Source organism: Syzygium oleosum, unplaced genomic scaffold (genome assembly GCF_021117445.2).
Source record: "Syzygium oleosum isolate NSW1041296 unplaced genomic scaffold, Sole_v2.1 Sole_v2.06, whole genome shotgun sequence".
Classification (NCBI taxonomy): domain Eukaryota; kingdom Viridiplantae; phylum Streptophyta; class Magnoliopsida; order Myrtales; family Myrtaceae; genus Syzygium; species Syzygium oleosum.
Genome location: NW_026607490.1, coordinates 2117566 through 2125370, shown reverse-complemented (window position 1 = coordinate 2125370; position 7805 = coordinate 2117566).

The window sequence follows — 7805 nt, the reverse complement described above, 5'->3', positions numbered from 1 at the left end:
TTGAAAGTATGAAGATAGAAGTCTTTGGAGGGTTAGAGCACACAAAGATTGAAGCTGTGAAAAGATTGCAAAACCTACCATGTTTTTTCTTTTTTTGAGGTCTCCCAAAACGGCAGTTATCGCTTGCTCTGACTCGATAATTAGATCATGTCCATCGACTTGTCACGAAGTAGACGACGTATGCATCCGAGGAAAGTGTACGATCCTCTTCAGATTAACCAGTAATGATGCCAAAACTTGTCGAGCGCAAACGTACGGGTCTCATCCGAGTCCTTGAGACAAGGAGACAAGAAGCAGAGCATGAGAGTAGTTCCTTGGAAAAAGATGCAGCAAGTGGGCGATCCAGGGCTGCTTCCACCCCGAGTCCAGCCTAGTCCCCCCAACAACTCTCGGATCACCCACTGGGCACGTAGGTTTTGATTATTTTGTGGAACTAATATAAGAATTAATATCACGAAAATTTTTAAATTAATACATTTACCGTAAATTAATTTTTGGATCAACATAAATCCTAAACTAGTACTGCTTACACCCAAATATGATCAATTTTTTGTTATTATCGACAAGTGATGGGCTTAGTCAATAAGAGGAGAGTTTCGTGGTCTTTTTTATGTCAGAAATTTAGTCCTACGCTAGTTCGGGAACATGGTCATAACTTTGTCGATACAGATCGGATTGACTTGATTCCAAAGCCAAAAGAACAAAAGAACAAAGACTCATGAATCTACAACTTTTATATTTTGAATTTTTTCAAATAAACACTGTCGAGTTGTCGATTTTGGAAGGAAGTGGAGACTTCGTCACAAAACGAACAAAAATTTCAATTCTGCGCTAGTTCGGGAAAATGATCATAACTTTGTCGATACAGATTGTATTGACCTGATTCCAAAGCCAAACGAACGAAGACTGCTGGATCTACAACTTTTATAGTTTGAGTTGTTTTAGAAAAGTACTATAGAGTTTTCGATTTTGGAAGAAAGTGGACGGTCGTGACCGGTCAGAATGTGGAAAAAAGATGTAACCGCCAACGTAGAAGATACCGTCAAGGTAGTAGACTCAACGTAACCGTTAGTAACCATTTGTAACCTTTATTAGTAACCGTCTATAACCTTTGTTGGTAACTGTTTGTAGCCTCTCTTTGTAACTTCTCGTAATAACTAGGAAGTTATTTCTTTGTAGTAACCGTTTATAACTTCCTATTGTAACCTCCGTTGATAATTGTCAATTATAGGCTTTAAATAGCCATATCGTACTCTTCGAAGAAGGCCCCCGACAAGTCAAACAAAAATGCTATCTTTTAATTATTCTTGTACTGCACTCTATTTATACTTAGGGTGCATTTGTTTTACAGAAAACATAAAGGTTTTGGAAAATGTTTTCTAGGAAAACGATTAGTTTTTTGTTGTTTGGTAATATATGATTGAAAACATTTTCTGGGGTTCGGATATTATTTGGAAAATGATTTTAATCTTATGACTTTTTGTCGGACAAAAAAAAAATCAAAATTTTTTATTTTTTTATTTTTAAAAAAATATTTTCTTTTATTTTAAAAAATTCGAATTTTTAATTATTTTTCTTTTCTTTTCTTCTTTTAAAAAAATTCAAATTTTTAATTATTTTTCTTTTCTCTTTTCTTTTTCTTTTTTTCTTTTCTTTCCTTTCCTTTTTTTGTCCTCTTCCTCCACCGCAATCGGCCGGCGACGGCCACAGACGAGCTCAAGGCTCGCCCGACGACAGCCACAGACAAGCTCAAGGCTCGCCCGATGACGGCCACAGGCGAGCTCGAGCTCGCCGGCCTTCGTCGAGCCCGAGCTTGGCTCGCTTGGATCTGGCAAGCCACGAGCTGGCTGGCCTCGACGAAGCTTGAGCTGATGAGCTCACAGCTCATCGGCCTTAGCTGAGGTTGGGCTCGCTTGGATCGGCCGAGCCTCGAGCTCGACCTCGCCGCGACGAGGCTGGCCCACGCTTGTGGCCGGCGACTGGGGGAGGAGGAAGAAGGAATACAAAAAAAGAAAAAGAAAGGAAAGAAAAAAGAAAAAAAAAGAAAGAATAGAAAAAAGAAAAATAAGCATAAAAGATAAGAAAAATAAAATATTAAAAAATTCAAGATAGCAATTCCGAAAAGGGTTTTCACCTTCTTACATATCGGAATTCACTTTCCTAAATTTATACATGAATATTTTCATTGACCAGAAAGTGTTTTCGGGTGACTGGTCATTTTTCACGAACCAAACGGATGAAAGTCAAGAAAATCAATTCCCGGAAAACATTTTTCCCCAAGCAAACGCACCCTTAGTTGTAGCTTTCCTTTCCATTCGCGTTGTCGATTAAATTATGGCGTGAATCTCTATCCAAGGTGTTGTGTTGTCAATTAAATTCTGGTGTCACATCTTTGCACGTTTTCAAGCTTTGTCGTCGATTAAATTCCGGCACAACTTATATGTACAATTCGATTCAAAATAAAGCTGTCGATTTCTTGTCTACCTGTATATTTCCTATTTGGAATCACCACTGAACTTGGTCTCCTCTCATTAAAAGTCGAAGAACGATTTTCGGTGAAAGTTATTTTGTCGCAGGAGCAATTTTGGTGAAATAAGTACACATGTGATAAATTTATCCCAAACTGATATGAATTTCCACATAGACTTTCCATGTCAATTAAGTTAATGGTATGTGTCACCAGCTCAACGATACCATGATAAAATTTGACGGAAGTTAACGAAGGGTAAATATTTTATAAGTGTACCAATTTAGAATTTTCGGTTACCTAAAAATTAGGGATAAATTTATCACATATATACCAGTTTAGGAGTTTTCGTGGTATTAACCCTAAATATAATGCTCGAAATTTTTTTACATAGTAGAATTTTAGTGTTAGAATTATATCTCAACTAATGTCGGTCTATATATAACATACGTATACATATAATGCTAGAGGGTGATCTCTAAGTTGTAATGGAACCTAATTACGACTCGACTTGTTGAGCATTTAAGGGATAAAATTAAGAAGTACGAAGATTTAAACTTCGTTATTTTCCTAAAAAATGAATAATTTAGAAAATATTTTCTTAAAAACATTCGCTTGAAATAATTATTCAATAAAAAAAAATTCATTACTGAAAATAATTTATGGCTATAAATTTTCGTGAACGATGAGAATATTTTTCGTTCATTCAGTTTTATAAGCGATACAAGTGATCATCTTGAGGAAAATGTTTTACAAACCATTCATTTTTTGTAAAACCAACGGAGCCTTAAATCAAGCAAAAATCTTTTTTATTCGAAGAAAAAGGAGGTGGGGAAAATTGGAAGTAGGGGAGGAAGATGGATAAAAATATGAATTTTTTGTGAGTGAGTAATTTCAAACTTTGAGAAAAAAAATTCTCTCCCTTAATTTTCCCAAACATAGCCTAAGCCCAATCTGCAATCTTATTGTCTGGTCTGCTTCGAGCCCTGGCCCAGTCAAACTTTCCGTTTGTTTGAACTTTTTACACAAAGGCCTCTGGACCTAGCTTTTCCCCAATGTAAAAGATTCGATTATTAGTAGATAGAGATTAGAGAACTCTTAGGGTCCGCTTAGTAACGTTTCTTTTTTTTATTTTTCTGTTCTTTTGTCTCCCAATGTAAAAGAACAGAAATTCGTTTAGTAAAAAATTTATTTTTTTGTTTCTCGAACGAAAAAGTGTTCCGTAAATAGATTTAACAAGTAAACAAGAAGTAAAAAATCTGCTTTGTTTTTGAACAAGAAAAAGAAACGATTTTTTTTCTAGAATTCTCCAAAAATAAGAAACAATCCATCTGGCCGCAACCCGCCCACCGCCGCCTCTCGCCGTCCTTCGCCACCACCTACCGCTCGCTCTTCCGCCGCTGCGCGCCGCCGGCAACGCCGGGCCGGCCGCCTCCCGCCCGGCCGGCCGCCTCTTGTCGCCAACCACGTTCTCGCCGCTCGACGCTTATCGCCATCGGCCGCCCCTCCATAGCCGGCCACCGTGCTCCATCGCTCGACGCCCGCCACCCCTAGCCAACCACCCGACGCGGCGATCACCCACCACCGGTCGCCGTCCTCCGCCGCCGCCGACCACCCACCACCGGCCGCCATCCTCCACCGCCGGCCATTGTGCTCAACCACCCGACGCTGCCACCACCCGGTCTTGGCCGCCCTGGCCGCCGACCACCTCCGCTCCGCCACCCGACGCTAGCAATCACCCACCATCGGCCGCCATCCTTCACCACCGGCCGCCGTGCTCCATCGACCGACGATGGCCACCCTCCGCCACCAGCCACCTCCCGTCGCCGCCCCCCGCTGCCGTCACCGCAGCCCGACACCACCGCGCTCCGCTGCTGACCGCCGTGCTCCACTGCCTCCCACCGCCGGCCGCCATCCTTTGCCACCGTCGACCACCGTTCTCCGCCACCCACCGCCACCCGCCGTCCTCCGCCGGTAGCCTTGAAGGGAGAAACTCGTCCATGGAATAGAAATGGATCATTCGCGCCCTAAACGTGTTTCTATTCTTTTTCTATTCCAGGAATAAAAATTTTGTGCGCTTACTAAACGCTATTTTTGCTTTCGTAAACTGTTTCCAAGAAATAGAAATAGAAAAAACTATTTCTGATCAAAAATTATTTCTGGGAACAGAAACGTTGCTATGCAAACCCTTATTGTACCAAATGTTGTATAGCATAAATATTATCAAAGTACAAAGTAACTAATTCGTCCAGAATCAAAAAATTTACAGGGCAATATCAAATGTTGTATAGCATAAATATTATATTATCTCTGAAATGCATATCAACAATAGATGCTTTCCTCTACAAGCTAAAATTGGGGAAAAGCTTTAAATTGTGTTATTATGTTAAAATAGAAAATATTTGTTAACTAGAAATGAGTCACAATGAGGCTAATTTGATTGAAGCCACATGTGGAAGAATCAAGTTGATTGGTACTACAAACAAGAGTAATCTTTCTCTACCAAGAAAGTCCTAAATCTTTGGTCCAATTTAGTCGTAAACATTTTCACATTCTATCAATTGAGTCCATCTGGCCAATTTAGACTGAAAATCGTTGCCATAGATACTAGCGATCCTACATAACATGGTTGACGCAAACGTAAACATTTTTATATTTTTTTTGAATTTTTATATTTTTTTGCTTTTTTTTCTTTTCTTTCTCTTGCTACTGGTGGCCTGACACCCGCCATCAACCACAAGCCATAGCCGACGAGGGCAAGCGCTGGCGAGGCTGATCCTCGCCTAGTGTTGCATGGGCAAGGGTCAGCCTTGTCGGGCCTTGCTTGGGCAAGGGAGAGCATCAGCGAGAGTGATCCTCGCCCAAGCCAAGGTAGCCTCACCGGGTGTCGCTTGGACGAGGGTCAACCTCACAAAATCTGGCGAGGGGAGCCCTCGCCGACCATGGCCTGTGGCCGATAATCAGCCACTAGCAAAAAGAAAAGGAAAAGAAAAAATGAAAATTATAAAAACTTATTAAAAAAATTATAAACAAACATTTCCACGTCAACACTAGCAATACCGCATTAGACGGCTGGTGTCCACGTCAGCAATTTATATACTAAATTAGCCGAATGGATTCAATTGGCAAAACGTGAAAATGTTTGAAACTAAATTGATTCAATTGAAAGGTTTAAAATTAAATTGATACAAATACAATAAGTTTATGACTTTTTTTGAGATAATAATCTATATAAGCTCAAGAGTCGAAACAAGAAGAGAAGAAGCATATGACAGGAATAAAGAAATTTCGAGAGCTTACTAGGATTAGTGTTATGACTCTTGTACTTAAACCAAGCAAATGTCTTGAGAAAACTTCTAAATTGTATTTAGGGAGGTTTGACTATCTCGTAAATACAAAGTGAGGTTGTAAGAATCAAGATGCTTCAATGGTAACAGGTGCTGTTGTGAAGAATTTGCAACTCGTTATCTACTTTTATCCCTATACATACTTGACTCATCTTCTTCTTAACTTTATTATGGTGTTTACGGCCCATTCCCTTAAAAAGCATCAATTTTAGTTCTTATCCCGATTTTGATCCGAACATTTTTTTAGGGAAAATTCTAAATAAGGGCTTAAAATGCCATGATTTTCTCAAATAAGAGCCTGAAATGGAACTTATTTCAAATAAAGGCTTGAAGTGCTAAATCAGTCTCAAATAAGGGCCTGAAGTGGTAGTGGAAGTTTCAAATAAGGGCCTAACCACGCCGGTTGTTGACCGGCTAAATATTCCGACCGGTCAAGGGCATTTTCGTCGAAAAACAATTTAATTTTAAATTATTTTTGTTTTCTCATTTCTTTTCTTTTCTTTTTTTTTCTTTTTTTCCTTTTTCTGGTTTTTCCTTTATTCTTGGCCAATCGCCGGCCACCGACAACCACTCAAAGAGGACTGGGCAAGGGTTGCCTCGCCAGCGGCCAACAAGGGACGGCCTCGCCTGGGTGAGTTGCGAGTGAGGGTAGCCTCTGCGAGGGTGCCTCGCTCTTGACTCGCCCAGGCGAGGGTGCCTTACCGAGGCGAGACTAGCCTTGCCCAAATTTGGCAAGGGTAATCCTCGCCCAGCCCTCTCCGGGCGGTCGACGGCCACCGGCCAAGAATAATGTAAAAACAAGAAAAAGGGAAAAAATTCAAAAAAAAAGATAAAAGACAAAAATGTCATTGACCATCCAGAAAGTCAGGCCTTTCTTTAAAACTACATAGCCACTTGAGGCCATTATTTGAAATAATATCCACTTCAGATCATTATTTGAGAAAATGAGAGCACTCTAAATCCTTATTTAGAATTTTTCCATTTTTTATCACAAAAGAAATCATCAACTTTCACTTCGTATCAAAAGCTGGCCCCTCGATAGCTTTCCATCCACCAACCGTTAAAAGTACTACATGTCGATTAAAAAAAAATTCGGCATCATTTTCTTTTTCTAAATGAGAATTTTTACTTGTTTTCTATTTTCTCCTTCTGTTTTTTTTTTTCACTTTTTTTTTCCCTTTCTTCTTCTTTCTTTCACTTTCACCATACGAGACCACCGTTAACTCAGCCAAGCGATCAACTCAACCCCGTTTGGCAGCCTTCCCAGTGCCGCCGCCGACGGAGATGTTGCGGAGGGCACAAAGAGGTTGTAATTGTTGTAGTAGCAGAACTAGGTGTCGGTGGAATCGCAGCAAGGGCATTTCAGCTGTTCTTGCTCTAGGAATTGGAGCCTCCTCATGGGTTGAAACAGGGATGATGGGTCTTGGTGTACCTTTTTCACCTCCTTTTTGAGGGAGACTTACCGGAAAAAGTTCAAGGTCTGAGAGTTTTGGGGACTGAATTGGTTGAAATAAATGATTTTGAGGCCAAAAAGATTCGATTTTGATGAGTTAGAGCTCAAAGGGCATGTGGGAAGCTTAATCTTGGCTCGGCTTGGTTCAGCTCAAGAGGAAAGATTACCTCAAATGTGAGGTCGCGCGCCTCAATCATGTACGGCAACCTCCATTAATGGGGGTCGACCATAGGACACAGAGTGAGACAAAGAGAAGAGCTTGAGCTCGTTTCGTCGTGGCGCAGCGTTAGAGGTTTGGGTAGCGGTTGGTGTGAGCCGGTGAAGCTATGGCCGAGGGATTTCGTGCAAAGAAGACAATAAACAGTGAGTCGTTCACACATGTTGTCGATGGCGGAAGTGAAAGGAAGGAAAAAAGGGAAAAAGAAACAAGAAGATATCAACCTAAATTGACATGGAAAAGGAAAATAACACGTGGATGACACGTCACACTTTTAATAGTAAAACTGGACGGAAAGTTAACGGGGCTAGATTTAGATGC